This window comes from Triticum urartu, chromosome 7A (genome assembly GCF_056163025.1).
Source record: "Triticum urartu cultivar PI428250 chromosome 7A, HENAU_Tu73, whole genome shotgun sequence".
Lineage (NCBI taxonomy): Eukaryota > Viridiplantae > Streptophyta > Magnoliopsida > Poales > Poaceae > Triticum > Triticum urartu.
Window position 1 is genome coordinate 158,990,032 of NC_141879.1, and position 20,531 is coordinate 159,010,562.

Sequence of the window (20,531 nt, forward strand, 5' to 3'; positions counted from 1 at the left end):
AGGATGATAAAAGGAAAGAGAAGTTGAAAACACAAGGTGAATCCTTGCAATGATTTAGATGGAGCTTCGCGGTGATATAACCGAGAAAAACTTGGAACTCCGGAAAGAAAAGATGAAGCATCTGGAACCGAGAATGTGACATGATGAACAGCTCTGCAAAGAAGAAATTAGATCACTTGGATGAAACAACAATAAGAATTATGTTATGCGTATACTTCACCAATTTAAATTGATGACAAGCAACAGATTTGGCATACTACTTATTCTCGTAGAAAGGATTAAGATAGATATGGCGCAAACTTGGGAAGGTCTTCAAAAATCCACCGGTAGGATTGAAACAACGAATAAATTAATATGAGAACAAAGGGAGAGAAATCTTGAACGGACCACCATAAGAATTGAAAACGAATGAAGAACAGAGAACGAATCACCAGGAGGAATTAGAAAATGAACGAAGGTACTTGAATCAATTTAGATACAAGATAACGAAGAGATCCCGAGCTGATTAGAGAATAATTGAATGATGCACCAGTAAGGTTTGGAGAATGAGGGCTAAAAGCTGAGAATGAATAAACCTGAAATGATGGCCTTCGGAGAATAAAACTGAAAAGAATCTTGAATTGCTCCGGATGGGTGAAAAGAATTCTCACAATCCGAAACAATTATGAGAGGATGGCATCAAGCTTGAACTACAAATCTTCAAGAGAACGGACCAAGATTTAAGAGAAACTCTTCTTCGGTCTTCAAAATCGGAGAATGACGACAAGAAACACCACCATGAATTGTTGAGACACTCCGGAATGAAGAATAGAAAGGTTGAACCAATGATGAAAGAATTTGAAAGATCTTGGAGAAAGACATAAGACTGATGATAATTCATTCTTACGTCAAACTTGGAAAATGAATTTGAGAGTAATTCCGAGAAAATTAGAAGAGTCAGGTAAGATCCTAGGAAAAGACCTGTGGGTTAGGGCCCACTCAAAAGATACACCGTTGAATGATTAATTGAAAGGGAGATTGCACCGGTTGATTTAAATGTCTTGAATGAGATAACATCCTCAAAAGAACTAGAGCGAATTGAGAATGGAAACTTGAATCTTCTGATATATCTTCAGTACTCCGGAACAATTGAATAGCGAGAAGTGGATGATTAAGAGGTGCACCGGCATGAGAAAACATTTGAAACGAGGAAAAGATATGATCGACAAAGCTTGAACTGAATCCACCGGAGAAGAAATAGAACGAAGAATGATGAACTTGAAGCTCCGTTAGTATCTTCCTGAGAATCATCGGATAAGAACCTTGATTGAAAATAATGAAGAGACTTCACATGAGTAAAATGGATACTTGATTAAGAAATCTGAATCCTTGAAGAAAAAGGGTGGGAGGGCGGGAAAAAACAAAGACAACTTGGGACGGATAAAACAAACACCGTTGGAAAAAAACTGAGAGGTGATCTTGCGAATGTTGAAATGATCGGATCCACTTGAAGAGAAAGACGCCAGTTGAAAAGAATTGACATGACAACCTCGATGATCAAGAAGGATTGGTATTCATATAGAAGTAAGAGAACACCACTTAGGAAAGGTATGGAATCAACACTTGACATTGAAGCAACTCGAATACCACAAACCAAAACAAAACAAAAGATTGGCTTGAAAAAAAATAAGCCGGAAACAAACATATGATAGACCCCATATCGTATCATGTGTCTTTTGGAAAGATATCCTACGATATACTTGAATTCCCACTTATAAACTCCCGAAACTTTCTGGTTACGCAATCAGGTGTTGGGGATACAGGGGAAGCATAATATCTCACCCAAAACTAGCAAATCCTACATCCAGCTGTATCCATCCTTCAACACATAACCAAGAAACCTTCGGAAATCATTTACCTCAACCTTCAAAAAGCATCCGTTATATGAGTTATGGCAATAATCCCGAACTCCCGCCACAGTACTGGGTGGCGTCGAGGTTATCTCACCAACAACTGCATAAAAGAGATTTTCGATGTCGGTGAACTCAGGTATTCCAGAACTGCAACGATAAAATTGTGACGACAACACCTCGGAGCTCAACTCCTTGGGACACTGCCACAACCCCTAAATGTCAGGAGGCACCAAGAACAATGTTCTCGTCACAAAAACCATCGGAACGATTCCAAGATACCCGCGTGATCCTAAAAAATCGTGAAATTTGAGGAGAGAAGAGTCAAAACTTCTACGTCAGGAGGCCTCACCAGAGCGACGAAGGGACTGAGGAGTAAAAAGAATCCTACTCTCCGATATATATAATCCTAAGGCTCAAAACATTTTGTTATAGACTCAACAACGTCAGCGATTCGATCAAGCAGCGGGCTCCTAAGTCGGGGATGGCTCTGATTACCAACTTGTAACACCCACAATGCGGCTATATCTCCCACGTGTCGGGGCATGACTTAGAGGCATAGTCGCATGGTAGGTTTGTCGCAAGAGGGGTAATCTTCACACAATCTCATGTACTGAATAAGAATGGTGATGACGGGAAAATGGTGGGCGTGAAAACACGCGTCCACGTCATTGATAGAGAGTGAATTTTAAATGCAAAAAATAAAAATAGAATCAAACATTGCAGGTACTTTATTTCCAGAATTCTTACATTTACATAAAAATTCTGTTAATTACATCTCCAAAGAGAAAACCCCTGATTAAGAATTCCAACTATCCTATTACATAGAATTGCAACACATGACTACTACAAAATGATAAAGAAAAGTCGCTCCTCCTCGCTGTCGTTGACGCCGGTGTGCTCGATCGGGGGAGCATCCTCGATCTTCTTCAAGTTATCATGTGTCTTGTTCATTTAAATTTTTACCCTTGTACTATTATGAGTAGTACGTAGAGTACGAGTGCAATGTGTGTTTTTTTGCATCGGACACCTAATTTGTGTAGTCGACTTAACCAACATATGCTAGTATGACCATGCGGCTATCTTAATCAACTTTCAGGTCATTTCATTTTAACGAGTGATAAGTCGACTAGCAGAGTATCCACTTAATACATGCATGCTACATCTTTTATTGATGCATATATGACCATGCATGAGATGATGATTTACTCCATGTTAGCCTATGCGCATGCATGGAAATTTAAGAAAAAAGGGGGGTTCCAATATCAGAACCATCCAATATGTTATCTTGTTTGATTTGATATGTTTGATGATAGCATCTACTAAAGCGAGCTAGATGCAATATCCTTTATTTTTTTAATGGGTTACATGTATATACTCTAACCATCAGTGGGCAGTATATACGTGTTGCATAGAGTCTGTACGCTCTAGGTTTCATATTTTAGATATGTAGGATTATACTTTTAACTTAACCTACACATTTCTTTTTATGGGCATGCTATATTTTAGTGCAAAATGAGACAACTAACACTTTTATTATCTCATGTTTACCCGTTAGATTTCACTTAGCATATTCTATATGCATTAGAGTATGCTCATTTCATCATCTATATGACAGATGTATATGCCATTTGTACCTTCCTGTTTGTATTACTACTGACGTGGCATAGCATGTATGTCCGCAGTGTAACCAACAAGAGGCCTCAAATATAATTTAGCAAGCACCCGATTTATACATTTTTATGCACTAGGTATAGAGGTACATGCACAATTTACATTGTCTTATTTTGTGCAACTCAAACAAATGAAGAGTGCATTTTGTAGGCACATATTTATTCTATGATTTTATGTAGATGATCATCTAGGGTTTGGGTATGTTTCATATTTGTTTTTCCCCAAGCTTTACCTTTGCGTCACTCTCATCTACGATGGAAGGGAAAATATATCCTCCTTAGTTTTGGTTCGCCATGATCGACCAAGGAGTGAAATTTATCCTCTTTGACATAATCGCACTTTGGCTTGTATCACGATGATCAACCAAGGCAAAAAAAATTACAAGAAGAAATTATATGTTGTATGCTCCTTGATTTGTATCACAATGATCCGCCAAGGAGTATTTTTGTTGTTGTTAAACATATTCGCACTTTGGCCTGTATCATGATGATCAACCAAGGCGAAATGTCAAGATGGGGCTATATGGAGAATGCTCCTTGGTTTGTATCACAATGATCAACCAAGGACAAATTTTCTTCTCTTAAATATAAGTGCTCTTTGGCCCGTATCATGATGATCAGCCAAGGCAAAATATCAAGGTGAAGATATATGGAGAATACTCCTTGGCTTGTGTCACAATGACCAACCAAGGGCAAATTTTCCTCTCCTAAACATATTCGCACTTTGGCTTGTATCATGATGATCAGGCAAGGCAAAAATGTCGAGATGAAAATACGTGAGATATGTTCCTTGGTTCGTATCGCGATGATCAACCAAGGACAAATTTTCCTTTCCTGAACATAATTGCACTTTGGCTCGTATCGCGATGATCAGCCAAGGCAAGATGTCAAGATGAGGACACATGGGCATGCTCCTTGGTTTGTATCACAATGATCAACCAAGGAGAAAGATGAACATGATGAGAGATATAGGGAGGAGCAAGAAGATTAGAGGAGAATCATGATGCCCACCTTGTCTACCTTTCTCAGGCTTTTGACCGGACGACGGCCTTGCAGCAGCAGCAGCAGCAGCAGCAGCAGCATGAGGCCAGAGATCAAGAATATGAGCAGGGAAAGTAGCAGCAGAGCAGCAGCGGCCGGCCGGGGAAAAAGAGAGCAGCAGTGTGCGGCAGCGCAGCGGAGCGATCAGGAAAAAAAGAGCAGCAGTGTGCGGCAGCGCAGTGGAGCGATCAGGGAAAAGAGAGCGCCAAGAGCAGGCCCTTTGGAGGTATTTATAGGAGGGAGCAACGGAGGAAATCAACGGACGGACGCGCCCACGTTCTCTAGTTCGTGGGTGAGATCGTGTGAGCATGGGGCTGCCTCCTTCTTTTTTTATTTGTTTAATCACTAATTTCTCCAACTGTGTGGTTTGGCTGGCAAGTTACGTACGTGGTTAGCTCATGTGGGCTAAACTCCTTCTTTTACTAATTAACCTATGGGCCTTGGCGTCATCCAGCATATTTTAATGAGCTAGGCTTAATCAACTATTAATGTGACATTGAGAATTATTTTCTTAGTGTGACATGCCGTATATAAATACATGGAAAATGTATTTTTTATGTGGCGTTATATCCCTCATACCCATATTTCATTAGGAATGACGTGCGTCTCTTTTCCTATGTCGCCGTGATATTTTATTAGCGGCGATGAAATAATGCCCATGTATATTGCATGGTTTAATATTTGGGAAATAAGCGTCGCCCGCGATGATTTTATGTTGACATTTCACGCGGTCTAATATGTGAAGATATTAGCGCCGTCTATAATCTTGCGTCTCATGGTTATTATTTCATCGAGAATAAAACCTTTTATGGAGATTTTATTCATTTTACCAACTTTGTGAATACCCGATATTTTCATATTCTAAGCCAATGTAAGTGCTCAACAATTATATATTGATATTTGGCTCATTCCTTTATTTCCGCGCCTGCTATTTTCTAGTAAGCGGTCAAAGTTAAACAAAGTCATTTGCTCTTCCCATTGGGTGATTTATCATTTTTGCCACTCGGATTAATTTATATTTTTATAATAGCTATTGCACCATACTTTACTTTGGCGAAATTCCGTGTCAACAGATGCCCCTCGAGTTTTGGAAGGGAATATTTCTCTGATTCACTTTCAGAACTCGAAAATATATGTAGACGAAAATATATGTAGACATATTCCGTTTCATATATATATCGCGAACGTTTTTCTTAGTGTGGGCGACACACTTATTTTGTTAAAATATCCAGCTAGATATTTATCTAGCCCTGCCTTTTGAAAGTTTGTTAGTCCCTTCGTTGGATAAGGACTCAATCTTCAAAATTTGTTACAAGACGCTGGCCTTCCGCCATGTAGTTGTAGTTGCGTCCGGCCGGAGCGCATACCTTTCCTTATATATATCTTCTTCCTATCGTCTGGCAAGGGGACTCTATTTACCTCACGCATAACCCAAAGTCCAGATCTTTCTTATGATTGACCTGCTATTCTTTGGACTACTGGGTACGCAATGATGTGCACTCATTAATTGTCTTTTTCTCATCATTCTTTCGGATGATTCTCATCTCTGACTCCCTTCCTTTCTTTGTATGAAAAAGATTAGCATCTGCCGCTGAAGCACAGATCTTACGTTGGTAAGTTTGTACTTAGTTCATTCAGATAGACATCTACGTGCATGATTTACGTCTTCTGATTGCCCCTTAATTTTTGTTCCTTCAATATTGCAGGAAGGTTTAGGTACAATCTGGCAAAACAACTATATTTTAGTTTCGGACGTATACCTGCTCTCTCTTTAGGTACTATACCTACTGTCTTTTTATTCTTTTTATACACATACCAGCATCAGAGATTGGATGAATAATTTATAGATGAACCCATGCACGTAACCTCCTTTAGGCCATGAACGCCTGTACATCTTGTCCCGTATATATGCGGAAATTTGGTCTCGCAATGACGTGCCGGCAAGTTATATACGAACTTGGTCCGACGTACAATTGTAGAGATCAATATTTTTTTATACTTACAATTCTCGTTTTAAAGATCAAATGTATACCTTTCTCACAATTGGCGTGCCGGCAAGTTGATATGAACTTGGTCCGACGTACAAATTGTGAGATATGTCATACAATCAACGAAACTCCCCTTTATTCATGCGGCAATTATCAACTCTTTCCAAGTTTATATAAGATGCTCGTTTAAAGATCACACGTATATCTTTTTCACAGTTGGCGTGCCGGCAAGTTTATATGAACTTGGCCCGACGTACAAACTGTGAGATCAATGTTTTATTTATTTATTTATTTAAAAGATGGTCGTTTAAAGATGCAAACTTATATCTTCTTCACAGTTGGCGTGCCGGCAAGTTTATATGAACTTGGTCCGACGTACAAACTGTAGAGCTCATTTTTAAGCTACACACATATATCTTTCTCGCAATTGACGTGCCGGCAAGTTTATATGAACTTGGTCCGACGTACAAACTGTGAGATCAATGAAGCCCCCCTTTATTTGATGCAAGAATTATCAACTCTTTCAAAGTTTTGCATATATAAACTTTTTTTCAAAGTTTTGCATCTATCAACCCTTTCAAAGTTGACATTCCAGAAACCCTAGATTGGGCTTTATGCATGTATCTCTCTTTTTTTGGAGGATAATTCATTTTGCTGATATTTGACCTTTGCATAATTTTTTTAGCACTAACAATCATCATCCTTTTTTTGTAGAGTGCAAATCCTTTCTTCTTCATCAAGGGCTGGCTTCGCTCGGGCTATCGCCTCCGTGGTAAAATTTCCATTCATTTACCATGGTTCATTTATTTTGTTGTTTTGAACACAACTTGTACCTGTACCGACACACGTATATTCTTTTGTATAGAGATGGCGCAGAAATCGCCCACGGTTCTCTCACATCGACTATCCTTTGTCGAGCTAGCCAAGCAACAGAAACTATATGAACCTAGCTCCGATGACCAAGACTGCCCCATAGTTAAAGCTATAAGTATACCAAAGGGTGAACTCGACAACGGTCCTCGCGGTTGGCGAGCGAGATAGTCCAAACTAGCTTATTCATATTACCCATTGGCGGCTTCACCGCGAACAGATACAGCTTTATGTCTGGGTACTAGGATGGTATCCAAAGGTCTGACTTGGGAACGTCATGATATTGAGTATATGCCACGTCCTTCAGGCTATAATGAATAGGGGGCAAACATTTTACGAAATCATTCTTTTTCCCTAAAAGGGCTTGGTGAAGGTTCAGATTACCTTTGTGGAGCTATTTACTGCTCTTTGGGTGATTATTCTATTTCACCTGCCTTGCTAAGATCTCTGTTAGAAAAATGGAATCCAAAAACCAACACGTTCCTATTCTCATGTGGTGAACGTACTATTACACTCCTTGATATGTATCAAATGGCTGGTCTTCCTCTAGATGGAGACTTATATGAAGAATTTATCCCACCAGAACATGCACTAGACCCCTCCCTTTGCCAATTCCCTGACTTCTTACCGGACCTATTATCCGCACATGATCAGCTTGCCAAGAACAATGGCGGCCACGTGACTTTCCAGGTCTGGTGTGACTATTTTCACAACCGGCGAGACCATTTCGTTCCTTTCGCGTCTCTTCATGAGGTCCGCTTGTATGCCGCGGCGTACATTGTTGTTTGGTTGTGCTACTTTGTTGTCATTGGCGAGGGAGCCTACATTCGCGCTGGCGTCCTTGTGATGGCGTCCTGGATCGCTCTAGGGCGTCGAATTTCATTAGCTCCACCAGCACTTTGTTCTATCTATTTTTCGCTTCGTCGCATCAGCACCCATCCTGTAGGACCCTGCTACCGGATTAGGGGATGGCCCGTCCATTTCATTATCGGCTGGATGGGGGTTTATCTGAAGAATGTATTTGGTAAACGAGCAAAAGTGAGAAAATTTCCAACTCCTAAGCTTTGTCCAGGGAAATTATCTATGGTGGGGACTATGTTTAGGATTCCACACGATTTTAGCCCTGAAAGGGCGCACGATTTCTTCGAGAAACACAAGAGTATTGTGTGGTACCCCTCAAATTTCTCTGACTTGGCTAGCACTCGTTGGTTGCAAAAAGCATTCACCATTTCCATCCGTCGAGGGATGCTACCGTGGAGAAGGTCCGATTATGATGACGACTTGTGCATTGTTGAGCCGTATCATCCCGACCGGGTGGCTCGACAATTCAAATTGGATCAGCAAGTACCATATACTCCATTGCGCAGTTTATATATAATAGATGACATTAGTGTTGCTTATGCACACTGGTGGCATTTATTGCGCTCGAATCCGAAACAGCCTCACTATATTCCCAACAAAGATTTTGTGGGCAATTCCTCGGTGGCATGGACAAACTGGTGGACCATTTTCATCCAACCTTTCACCAGCGTTCTAGGCCAGCTTCGTCAAGGTAACATGCACGGGCGAGATTCCTATGAAGAAAGGCTTGCCAAATATGTGAATAATGGGAAGAAACATATTTTTTTCTCGCAAGATTTTGGAAGGGGATCTTGTCGTAGTAAAGAGGGTGTCTGCTGAACGGCAAGAGGAATATCTTGCAGCTATTGAGGCGAGAGAAATGCCGGCAGTGAATCATTGGAGGGACATCTTAAGAGGTTACCACTTGGATAACAATGCCCCGCCACCTTTGTTGCAACAGGTAATATATATATATATATATATATATATATATATATATATATATATATGTATACCTTTTTTTTTACTATTATGCGCCAACACCACTATTTACTAACTGATATTATTTTTGCTATTTTTTAGAAGCGGAAAAATAATCCAAATGATGTTGCTGCAAGTTCCTCTTCCAATCCCCGGCCACTTATAAACGTGACAGTATCAGGCACACGTTTAAATGCAAGGAAGGAGGGTACTGACATTTTGGTTGATAGGAACTCAGAGGAACCTAGTCCAAATGCAATAATCTCTTCCGGTGGGGAGGAAAGACCTGGTGTAAAAAGGAAGACTGAAATTTCTCTTGGAGAAAGCCCATGTAATCTTGACGAGTTGGTTGATTTTATGCATGAACTTGATGATACAGGGACTGATGATAATGTCATAGGTTCTGATCTATCGTTTTAGGATTTTGATATATCAGAACCCTCTCTTAATCTTCCAACTCCCCCTACGTATATATACTCAGGCGTGGCCTCGCAGGCTGATATTTCAAACATTTCGCCTATCTCTACGCACGGTAGCTTTATTCGTCCTTTGTATCTTTTTCTATTTATTAACTTCATTGCAATATCATTTATCTTGCCCCTCCTTATCGCCAGGTGATACGGAAGGAGCTTCTAATCTCGTCAGTGGCGAGGGAATAATGACACAGATTTCAGCGCCATCCATGGATATTTCCGCTATTACCAAGCCAGTTCTGGATGCTATCGATTTGTTGCTGCAGAATGCTTTTGAAGCTTTAGATGCCCCTACATTAACAGATTCTCAGCGCCATGAGATTTTCCAGGCAGTTTGGTCGATGCTCCCGGTTGGTGATATTGTTCCTCAAATTGCCCCTGTTCGCGCGGCTTGGGAAAAATTTGTCTCGATCTCAGATACAGTGCAAGAAGCCCGCAGAACCATTGAGGGTCAATCAAAGCAAAAGTCTGAATTTGTTACTCAGCAGAGAGGAGGGCTGAATCCATTGAAGCGTCTCTGAAAACTTCAGCGGAAGAGATGTCATCCATGCTGGAGAAACAAGCTGAGAAGAAGGAACGTGTGGAGGCCCTCTCCGCTCAACTACAAGAAGCTACCGTTGAGTTGTGTACAGCTGAAGAAAGGGTCAAGCAACTGGAGTCAGACCGTTCCGCCAAGCAAGCTGAAGCCAAGAAGTTGCATGAAGATTTGCTCGAAGCTAATGTGAAAGCTTCCGAGGAATTGGAGGCTCTTAAAGGGAAGACATCGACGCTGGAGGACGAAGCCAAGTCTATTATTAGAAGTCTGAAGGAGTGGCGCTCCATGTCCAATTGAGTTTCTTTGTTCTTAATAAATCAGACATATTGTCTATTTACATTTTTTACTCAGACTTGCATAAGGCGGCCAATCGGCAAACCCATTTTCTTGGGTTTTCTCGCATGCCAGTAGCACCATTCGTGTATGTTTGCATGGGATCTATTCATGTGTACTGATGGACTATGCAATGTTATTCGTATAGCCCTGCTTTCTGTGTGGAATGGATACTCTGTGCTAATTGCATGAACTAGCTTGGGTAACCCCTTTATTTATTTACATTTTTTTGCTTGAAGCTTTATTACTTTATTTCATTGTTCATTTTTTATCTTTTACAAATTTATTTATATTTTTATATACACTGCCCTTTCGTACAACAGTTTAAGCTTATGAGAATTTGGAATCTTTTTTTTTACGCCATAGTTTAGACTCGTAGGATATCGGAGTAAAATTTTACGTGCCCCAGTTTATACTCTTAAGGGTATGGAGTACGCTTGATGATTTCTTTTCTTTGCATCACAGTTTACACTCGTAAGTCGTTGGAGTAATTAGTTTTTTTGTGCGCCCCAGTTTAGGCTCGTGAGGGTATGGAGTATATTTTTTCTATGTGCCCCAGTTTAGACTCGTGAGGGTATGGAGTGTATTTTTTTATGTGCCCCAGTTTAGACTCGTGAGGGTATGGAGTGTATTTCTTTTATGTGCCCCAGTTTAGACTCGTAAGGGTATGGAGTGTATTTTTTCTATGTGCCCCAGTTTAGACTCATGAGGGTATGGAGTGTATTTTTTTTATGTGCCCCAGTTTAGACTCGTGAGGGTATGGAGTGTATTTTTTCTATGTGCCCCAGTTTAGACTCGTGAGGGTATGGAGTGTATTTTTTTATGTGCCCCAATTTAGACTCGTGAGGGTATGGAGTGTATTTTTTTATGTGCCCCAGTTTAGACTCATGAGGGTATGGAGTGTATTTTTTTATGTGCCCCAGTTTAGACTCGTGAGGGTATGGAGTGTATTTTTTTATGTGCCCCAGTTTAGACTCGTGAAGGTATGGAGTGTATTTTTTTATGCATAGTAACGCTTAAGGAATTTCCCATTTACCGGTGCCGGCGAGTATTTCCCATCTGGTGATACGATTCTGCGCCGCTAGAATAAACCTCTTTTATGACGAAGGGACCTTCCCATTTTGGTTCAAATTTTCCTTTCATCCGTCGCGTGATATTCATGGGACGAATGACAACCAGAACTAAATCTCCTTGTTTGAACGACCTTTGTTTGACTCGTTTGTCGAATGCTCGCGACATCCTAGCTTGATATTCCTCAAGATTTTGCAGAGCTTGAAGTCGTCTACCTTCTAGTCTCTCTAATTCATCGAGGCGTAATTGTACTAATTTTCCTTCTGACAAATTTTCATGTGTAGCAACTCTCAATGACGTGATCTGTACCTCCAAAGGTAGAATGGCTTCTCCTCCAAATACTAAGGAATAAGGTGTCATTCCTGTCGGCGTGCGTGTTGTGGTTCTGTAAGCCCACAAGGCTTCGAGAAGCTTTTCATGCCAGTCATGCTTATTTTTTGATACAACTTCCTTTAGCAACTTGCAGAGGGTTTTGTTGAAAGCTTCTGCTTGTCCATTGGCGGCTGGATTATATGCCGTGGAATAATGATGGTCTATCTTAAACTTGGAGCATAACTTATCCACTTGTTTGTTTTTAAAAGGAGTTCCATTATCAGACATGATCCGGGAAGGAACGCCAAAACGATATATGAGTTGTGTTCTTATAAAATGTTCTACATTCTCCGCTTTGTCTTCCTTTAGTGGTGTAAGTTCAGCCCACTTGGAGAAATAATCTGTTGCTGCTAAAATGAATTTGTGACCTTTGGACGATGGTGGATGAATTGGCCCAACTATATCCATTCCCCGCATTTCAAAAGGCCAAGACATATTTGTCGCATGGAGTGGTTCGTGCGGCTGATGTATAAAGTCAGCATGCACTTGGCATTCATGGCATTTCTTTGCAAATTTAGTGGCGTCTTCAAACATTGTAGGCCAGTAGTAGCCTAGACGCCTTAATTGGTAGTGCAATTTAGGGCCTGATTGGTGCGAGCCACATATTCCAGCATGCACCTCGTTTAAGGCCTCCATAATTTCATTTCCAGCAAGGCAGCGCAATAATATGCCGTCATGGGAACGCCTATAGAGTATGTCATTGATGCATGTGTAATGGATTGATCTTTTGCGGATTCTAGATCTTTCGCTAGTATCAAGAGGTAGGTATCCATGAAGTAGATATTAGAGGAATGGTGCTCGCCAATCCCCTACCTCAATTTCACATATATCAGCTGTCATTGCAGAAGATATTACCGTTTCTTCTTCTTCTTCAACAAATATTGGCAATAACCTTCGTTCCTCTATGTGTACGTCCATCATTTCATGTGAGTCTAGTGACATACTTGCAGCTAAACCGGCTAAGGCGTCAGCCTTTTCGTTTTGATTTCTAACTATGTGCTGAATATTTAGATCTTTGAACATAGCTAGGAGCTCTTTTTCCCTTTTGAAATATGGTAACAATTCTTGTTTCTTTACCATGTAGGTCCCCATCAGTTGATTAATCACTAATTGTGAGTCCCCATAAATAGAGAGCGTATCGAGCCCCATGTTTATTGCTATTTCAAGCCCAATGATAAGAGCTTCATATTCGGCTGAATTATTTGACACCGCCGAAGTTAGGGTAAATGAGTACGGAATCACCCCTTCATTAGGTGTAATGAAAACGACTCCGACACCTGACCCAGATTGCCGGCAAGCGCCATCAAAGTACATTTGCCATGTTGATTTTTTAACGGTCGTGGCGAATACATCCTCATCTGGCAAGTCATCATCTATAGGAAAATCATCTGGGATCGGATGTGCCGCAAGGAAGTTAGCCAAAGCTTGGCCTTTTACGGCCTTTTGCGGTATATATGTGATGTCAAATTGTGACAAAAGCATCGCCCATTTAGCTAGTCTCCCTGAGAGTACCATTTTACTTAAGATATATCTGAGTGGGTCTGCTCTTGAGACTAAATGTACAGTGTGTTCTAACATGTAGTGTCGCAATTTTTGTGCAGCGAACACCAGTGCGAGACATATTTTTTCCATGTCTGGATAGTTGCACTCGGCCCCTACCAAGGTGCGGCTAAGATAATACAGGGACGTTTCCTTTCCTGCATCATTATTTTGTGCCAGGAGTGCACCTAATGAAGTAGGCATTGCAGCAGTATAGAGAATTAATGGTCGGTCTTTAATCGGTGCGCCTAAAACAGGAGGATTTATTAAATATTTCTTAATTTCTAGGAATGCGTTTTGGCATGCTTGATCCCATTCAAAAGGGACTCCTTTCTTCATAAGTCGCGAGAAAGGTTTGCATCTCCCAGATAAATTTGAGATAAACCTCCTAATATATGCTAGGTGGCCTTGGAAACTCTTCAGTTCATGTAAGTTAGTGGGTGGTGGCATCTTAACAATCGCCTTGATTTTACTTGGGTCGATCTGAATACCATTTTTTGTAACCACAAAACCGAGAAATTTTCCAGAGGAAACTCCGAACGCGCACTTCATGGGGTTCATTTTTAGATTATGTTGTCTAAGACGCTCAAAAACCATTTCAAGGTGTTTCAAGTGGTCTTGTTCATGCTTTGATTTCACAACTATGTCGTCTATATAGCATTCAACAATCACATATAACAACCCGTCTAAGATGATTGTCATTGCTCGTTGATATGTAGCCCCAGCATTTTTTAATCCGAAAGGCATGACTTTATAACAATATATGCCTTTAGGTGTGCGGAATGCTGTTAACTCTTCATCTTCAGGTGCCATTTTAATTTGATTATAGCCGGAACAACCATCCATGAAAGAAAATATTTAATGCCCCATAGTAGCATCGACTAGTATTTCAGAGATGGGTATTGGGAAATCATCTTTGGGGCATGCTTTATTCATATCCCTGAAATCTACACATATGCGTGTTTGACCATTCTTCTTTTTAACGGGTACAATACTAGAGACCCATATGGGGTATTTGACTTCTCTAATGAACCCTGCGGCTATGAGTTTGTCGACCTCGGCTTCTATTTGTGGAAGTATTTCAGGCCGGTATTTTCTTTGAGCTTGCTTCACTGGTGTGGCGTCATCTCGCACAGCAAGGCGATGGACGGCTATGTTTGGGTCCAACCCAGGCATTTCTTCATAAGTCCAAGCGAATACATCTCTATTTGCACGCAGGAACTCATGATATTTTAGTTTATTTTCTTGGGACAAATGTTTGCTAATAAAAATTGGACGAGGGTCATCAGCCGTACCAATATTTATTTCTTCCAAGTCATCCACGGTGCATTGGTTGCCATCCTCCATTTTTGGAGATGCTTCCGTCATGTCCGTATACTCAGCCGAAGCCATACAAACCTCATATCCTAACCCATGCTTCATTTCTTTTAAAACATGGTCTTCGTGCAGAGCTTCGAGTTGTTCTTGAGATAACACCTTTTCGAATGGTGCTAGTTGTCCCCGGCCATCACATAGGGACAGCCCAGTGGCAATGTCATAACCCATTTGCTGCATCATGTACAAGACCCTGTTATCATACAAAGAAATGGGTAAAGATTCATCATCTTTGTTAAGCATAGATATTTGTGTTATATTTTTATTTTCACTTTCACCAATGTTTGAATGACGCGGCTCTTTTTGGGATTGTTTTATTCTATATTGTACCAAAGGAGGTAAAGACGTAGGGAAATTAGTACCTTTCATGTCATGGGATTTGTCTATGACACGAAATATTGGGTCACCCTTCTTCCTTTGGTTGCTTGGTATATACTGGTAGGTCTTTTTCTTTGACGAGGGTTCTGCGACCTCTTGTTCTACCACATTTGACTCGGGTATTTTCCAGGATTTTGGCTTTTGCACCTTATCAACAGGCTCGAAGTAGAACTTTGCATCAACATAGAAAGATTCAGCTATTGTGAATGGCTTCTTATCAGCAAATATTCTGACTGTATCACCTGTCCGATCTATATATTTGATACACTGATGTAAAGTGGATGGCACAACTTGATTCTCATGTAACCATGGGCGTCCAAGCAATGCATTATATGATGTGGCCGCATCAATCACGTGAAACTTCACGTATGTGGATAATGTATCCAATTTTAAAACCAACGAAATGGTACCCATAGCTTCTTGCCCTGATTGGTTAAATCCATGTATAACCACGTTAGACTTGCTCAAATCTCTCTTGGAATACCCAATTTTTTTGAGTGTACGCAATGGTAGCAGATTTATAGCTGACCCACCATCTATCATTATGCGATTTATCGGCAATACATCAATTTCGCCAAACATGAGAAGAGGTCTGTTGTGCTTCTTGGGGCCTAACAACATATCCTCATCTGTGAACGTCATATTTAGGACTTCAGATTCTTCTACCTTAGTTTGAGATACTTCTACTCCGTAGTCTTCTGGAAACGTGAGTGCCGTGACAAGAGCTTTACACATATCAGATGAAAGACACAAAGCATCATACACAGAAAGCATAGCTGGTATTTTCTTCAAATGTGCGATTACATCATACTTGACTGGCACCCTACAGGCAGGGTCCGTCGAATCATTTGGAACTGCATCCTTGCTTTTTGGTTCCTTTCTAGGTGGGGGTGAGGGTCTGCTAATTGACGACCTGATCTAAGATGAACCTGATCAACTTCTAATGGTTCTTCGTCAGGGAAGCATAGAGACTCGCCATCATCCTCGAACACACCAATAGTGAGAACATTGAATTCTTCACTTCGTATTCTCTCGCGCTTCGTGGTGTGCTGATATATCTTCGGTGCGAAGCGCAGAGGAGGAGCTTCTTCCATCACTCGGGGTAGTACACGGCGTTTTGACCGCCGTGGCCCCCAACCTTGGGCTGCACCATTGCTGAAGGAATGTAAGCCTCTCCTCTATGCTGATCTTGCGATTTGGCAAGGCCTGGAATTATCATAGGAGAACATCCACATTTGGAAATTAGTAATGCATCATCATAAGTACCCTTCATATTTGAAGACGCAGAACTCACCGCATCATCCTGGAGGGTGGCGACATTTGCTGAAGCCTTTTTCTTTCCCTTTGTCATGCTTTTGAGGAGATCCGCATCAATAGTCCCCTCATCGATCATTTTCTGGATGATATTCTTCACAACAAAGCAATCTTTGAGTGTATGGCCCAAAATGCGATGGTAGTGACAGAAATTTGGGTCATTAAATTTTGAAGCTTCTTCTGGCCTTTTGGGCCTGGGAAGTTCTATTAGACTCAAATCCTTTAAACCAGTGAAAAGGTCATCAATTTCTTCTACAGGAGAAGAATACTCCCTGTTTTGCCATTCGCTAAGAGTTGGCCTCCTACCAACCTGTGCATCTCGCTGCCCTTGATTCCCTATAGGTGATCTTTCGGGCTGAAGCTGAGGTTTTACCGCCGTTGTCTCCATGGCTTGTGCAGACTTGGGTTTCATCGGCAACTTTTCACGCTGACCACCTTTGTCTGTAGGCTTGTTGAATGTCGTTTTTGTTCGACGAGTGACAAGCTGCATAAAATTTCCTATATCCGTGGATTTTGATGCTAACTCTTCAAATGTGAGGGGTCTCACTCCTTGTAACTGGACAGCCACTTCCGAGCGGAGATTGTTCATGCACATACGCACTGCTTCTGGCTCAGTGATTGGTTGTGGGCAATGAAGACTTAGGTTTCTCCATCTATTTATGAAATCAGCCGCCCTCTCGTTGAACCCTTGTTCAGTTTGGGTCAACTCAGTTATGCCCACTGTCCTCTGCGTGCTATAAAACCGCTCGAGGAATGAGTTTTGCATTTGTTCCCACGTTTTTATAGAGCTTGGAGGTAGCTTGCTGTACCAGGTGAAGGCAGGCCCAGACAATGTCTGTACAAACTGCCTAAGGAGAAGTGCTCCGTTGTTAGTTGTATCCTGACAAGCAGCAAGGAAGTGTGCTATGTGCTCATGGGGAGATCCACTCCCATTGAACTTACTAAACTGTGGCTGCCTGTAATTTGTCGGGAAAGGAACTAAATCCACATCAGGTGGGTACGGCTTAACATACCCTGGCCTCATCGAGTACTGAGTTTGCATCAACTGCGACTTTAACCCTTCAGCGATCATTCTTTGGATCGCCTCAAGGTTAAGCCCTGCTCCTCCATGTTGGCTGCTAGCACTTGCGCCACCATCCCCTTCATTTCCTTTATTCTGGTTATTGCTCATCTGAATTCGAAGGGCTGCGAGCTCATCTTCCTTTTGCTGAAGTGCTGCCGTAAGGTTGGCCAATTGCTCTTCAACCGAACGAGTTTCATTCGCGGCTAGGACTTGTTCTGTATGCTCTGCACCATGGTGGAGTTCTATCTCATTTTCAGAAGGACAAGGGGTACTGTCCGATAGGGGATTATAAGACCCACCATACCTAGACCCAAGCTCTTCATGATCTGAACGTTTTTGGCTTCGTGTCTTACGACGAGGACCTTCTACGACAGTTTTGCGTGCCTTCTTCCTCTTGAAATGTGTTGATGTGGAGGATGTTTCGCTGGTCTTGTCCGACGCCGCCCTGACACCAATTGGCATTGCTTGGAACACTTCGAATGATTTATTCTTGGTCTGCTTACGAGAGGGCCATGGAGACAAGCTCGTGGCCACCTCATTTGATGGATTTGATAGCCACTTGTTCACTTTAGCCCGACTGTCCTCATCTGATGGAGCGTGTTCTGCCCCTTGGACTTTGCTTGACCCAGACCTGGCCCGTACTTCCCTTTCTCTTTCTTTGTACGCCGCCCTTCTTGAACGGACACGAGCAGCTTGGTTCACATATTCTTGATGTTCAGGATGTTGCTGAATGAATTCTTGGTACTCGGGTCGTTGGGCCAGGGCCTCCGCCAGTCGCATGATGGCGCCACCCTCATCGTTTTGTGATGTGGATGCACCAGGGAGCTGTGACCTTATTGCTTGACATATGCATTTAACAACATATGAGTCATCTGGATTCTGAACTTGGATCTTTGGACGAGTGTTTTTCCATCTCCCCTTGACAGACTTGCTCACATGAGAACGGTGTCGGCTCGCCGCATCTTGACCTACGGCAGCTGGAAGATCAATCCAAGATCGACGGACATTTCTCTGTCGCCGTTGATGCCGCACTGGATCAAATGAACCTTCAAAGGACTCTCGTAAGATGGGTGCTTCTTCACACAGAGGAACTGACGGTGCAGATGTTGGATCTACGTGGCCTGTTTTGAGGTCACTAGATGTAAGGCACACTCCCTTCCATTCCAGGGAACGTTTTTGCATAATTCCCAAGCGTTCCTCACTAGGTTTATGGGCCAGTGAGGGGACAAACTCAGGAGCATCAGCTCGAAGTATATTCCGAGCGTTGGTGGGCCTTCCTGTTGAAGACGACGCTGACGGCAATATGACCGCAACGCCGCCTCTTTTCCCAGGTAGTTTGGAGTTGGGTGTCTCCACCATCTTCTCTTTTCCCTTGTAAACAAGTGGCGAAAACTCGGATTTCTCAAACACCACTTTCTTTCCCTTGTCCTTGGACTGCTGGCGGATGGATGGCCCTGCTTCAACAATCTTTCCTTTCATTACTGACACTGGAGCATGAGTAACCACTCTTGCAGAACTCTGAGCAACCCTCTTTCTAGCAGCCCTCATTTTCCTCTTTGCAGACTTTGACAAAATAGGTGTGAACCCCTCCATTGGTGGAGAAGTGACCTCTTCTTGATCTGGTACAACTGGAGATGCAGCAGTAGTCTTCCAACTTTCACTTAGTGAGGTCACAATAGGACCAATTGGCACATCAAGCCAAAGGTCACCGAAGCGAAGGGTCACAAACTGCTGCACTTGGCCCTCCATACCTTCAAAACAAAGAAAACCATATATTATTTTTCTTTGACTTCTTTTTGTATATGGTACATAATGTTTTATGCTTTATGTACTATGGGAATTCATATGTTGCAATCCAATGTTGGAATTCAAAGATGAGGGGAGAAATATGTCCCACCGGGCGTGCCAGAATCTGATGACGGGAAAATGGCAGGCGTGAAAACACGCATCCACGTCATTGATATAGAGTGAATTTTAAATGCAAAAAATAAAAATAGAATCAAACATTGCAGGTACTTTATTTCCAGAATTCTTACATTTACATAAAAATTCTGTTAATTACATCTCCGAAGAGAAAACCCCTGATTAAGAATTCCAACTATCCTATTACATAGAATTGCAACACATGACTACTACAAAATGATAAAGAAAAGTCGCTCCTCCTCGCTGTCGTTGACGCCGGTGTGCTCGATCGGGGGAGCATCCTCGATCTTCTTCAAGTTATCATGTGTCTTGTTCATTTAAATTTTTACCCTTGTACTATTATGAGTAGTACGTAGAGTACGAGTGCAATGTGTGTTTTTTTGCATCGGACACCTAATTTGTGTAGTCGACTTAACCAACATATGCTAGTATGACCATGCGGCTATCTTAATCAACTTTCAGGTCATTTCATTTTAACGAGTGATAAGTCGACTAGCAGAGTATCCACTTAATACATGCATGCTACATCTTTTATTGATGCATATATGACCATGCATGAGATGATGATTTACTCCATGTTAGCCTATGCGCATGCATGGAAATTTAAGAAAAAAGGGGGGTTCCAATATCAGAACCATCCAATATGTTATCTTGTTTGATTTGATATGTTTGATGATAGCATCTACTAAAGCGAGCTAGATGCAATATCCTTTATTTTTTTAATGGGTTACATGTATATACTCTAACCATCAGTGGGCAGTATATACGTGTTGCATAGAGTCTGTACGCTCTAGGTTTCATATTTTAGATATGTAGGATTATACTTTTAACTTAACCTACACATTTCTTTTTATGGGCATGCTATATTTTAGTG

At 41.6% G+C, this 20,531-nt stretch overlaps 3 pseudogenes; 2 read left to right on the plus strand and 1 right to left on the minus strand.

The window, feature by feature from the left end:
* Positions 1-7,458: 7,458 nt before the first annotated feature.
* Positions 7,459-9,702, plus strand: LOC147958739 (uncharacterized; annotated as a pseudogene).
* Positions 9,703-9,940: 238 nt separating this feature from the next.
* On the plus strand, positions 9,941-10,587 carry LOC147958740 (uncharacterized; annotated as a pseudogene).
* A 5,863-nt stretch (positions 10,588-16,450) lies between these two features.
* On the minus strand, positions 16,451-19,483 carry LOC147958741 (uncharacterized; annotated as a pseudogene).
* Between the last annotated feature and the right edge of the window lie 1,048 nt (positions 19,484-20,531).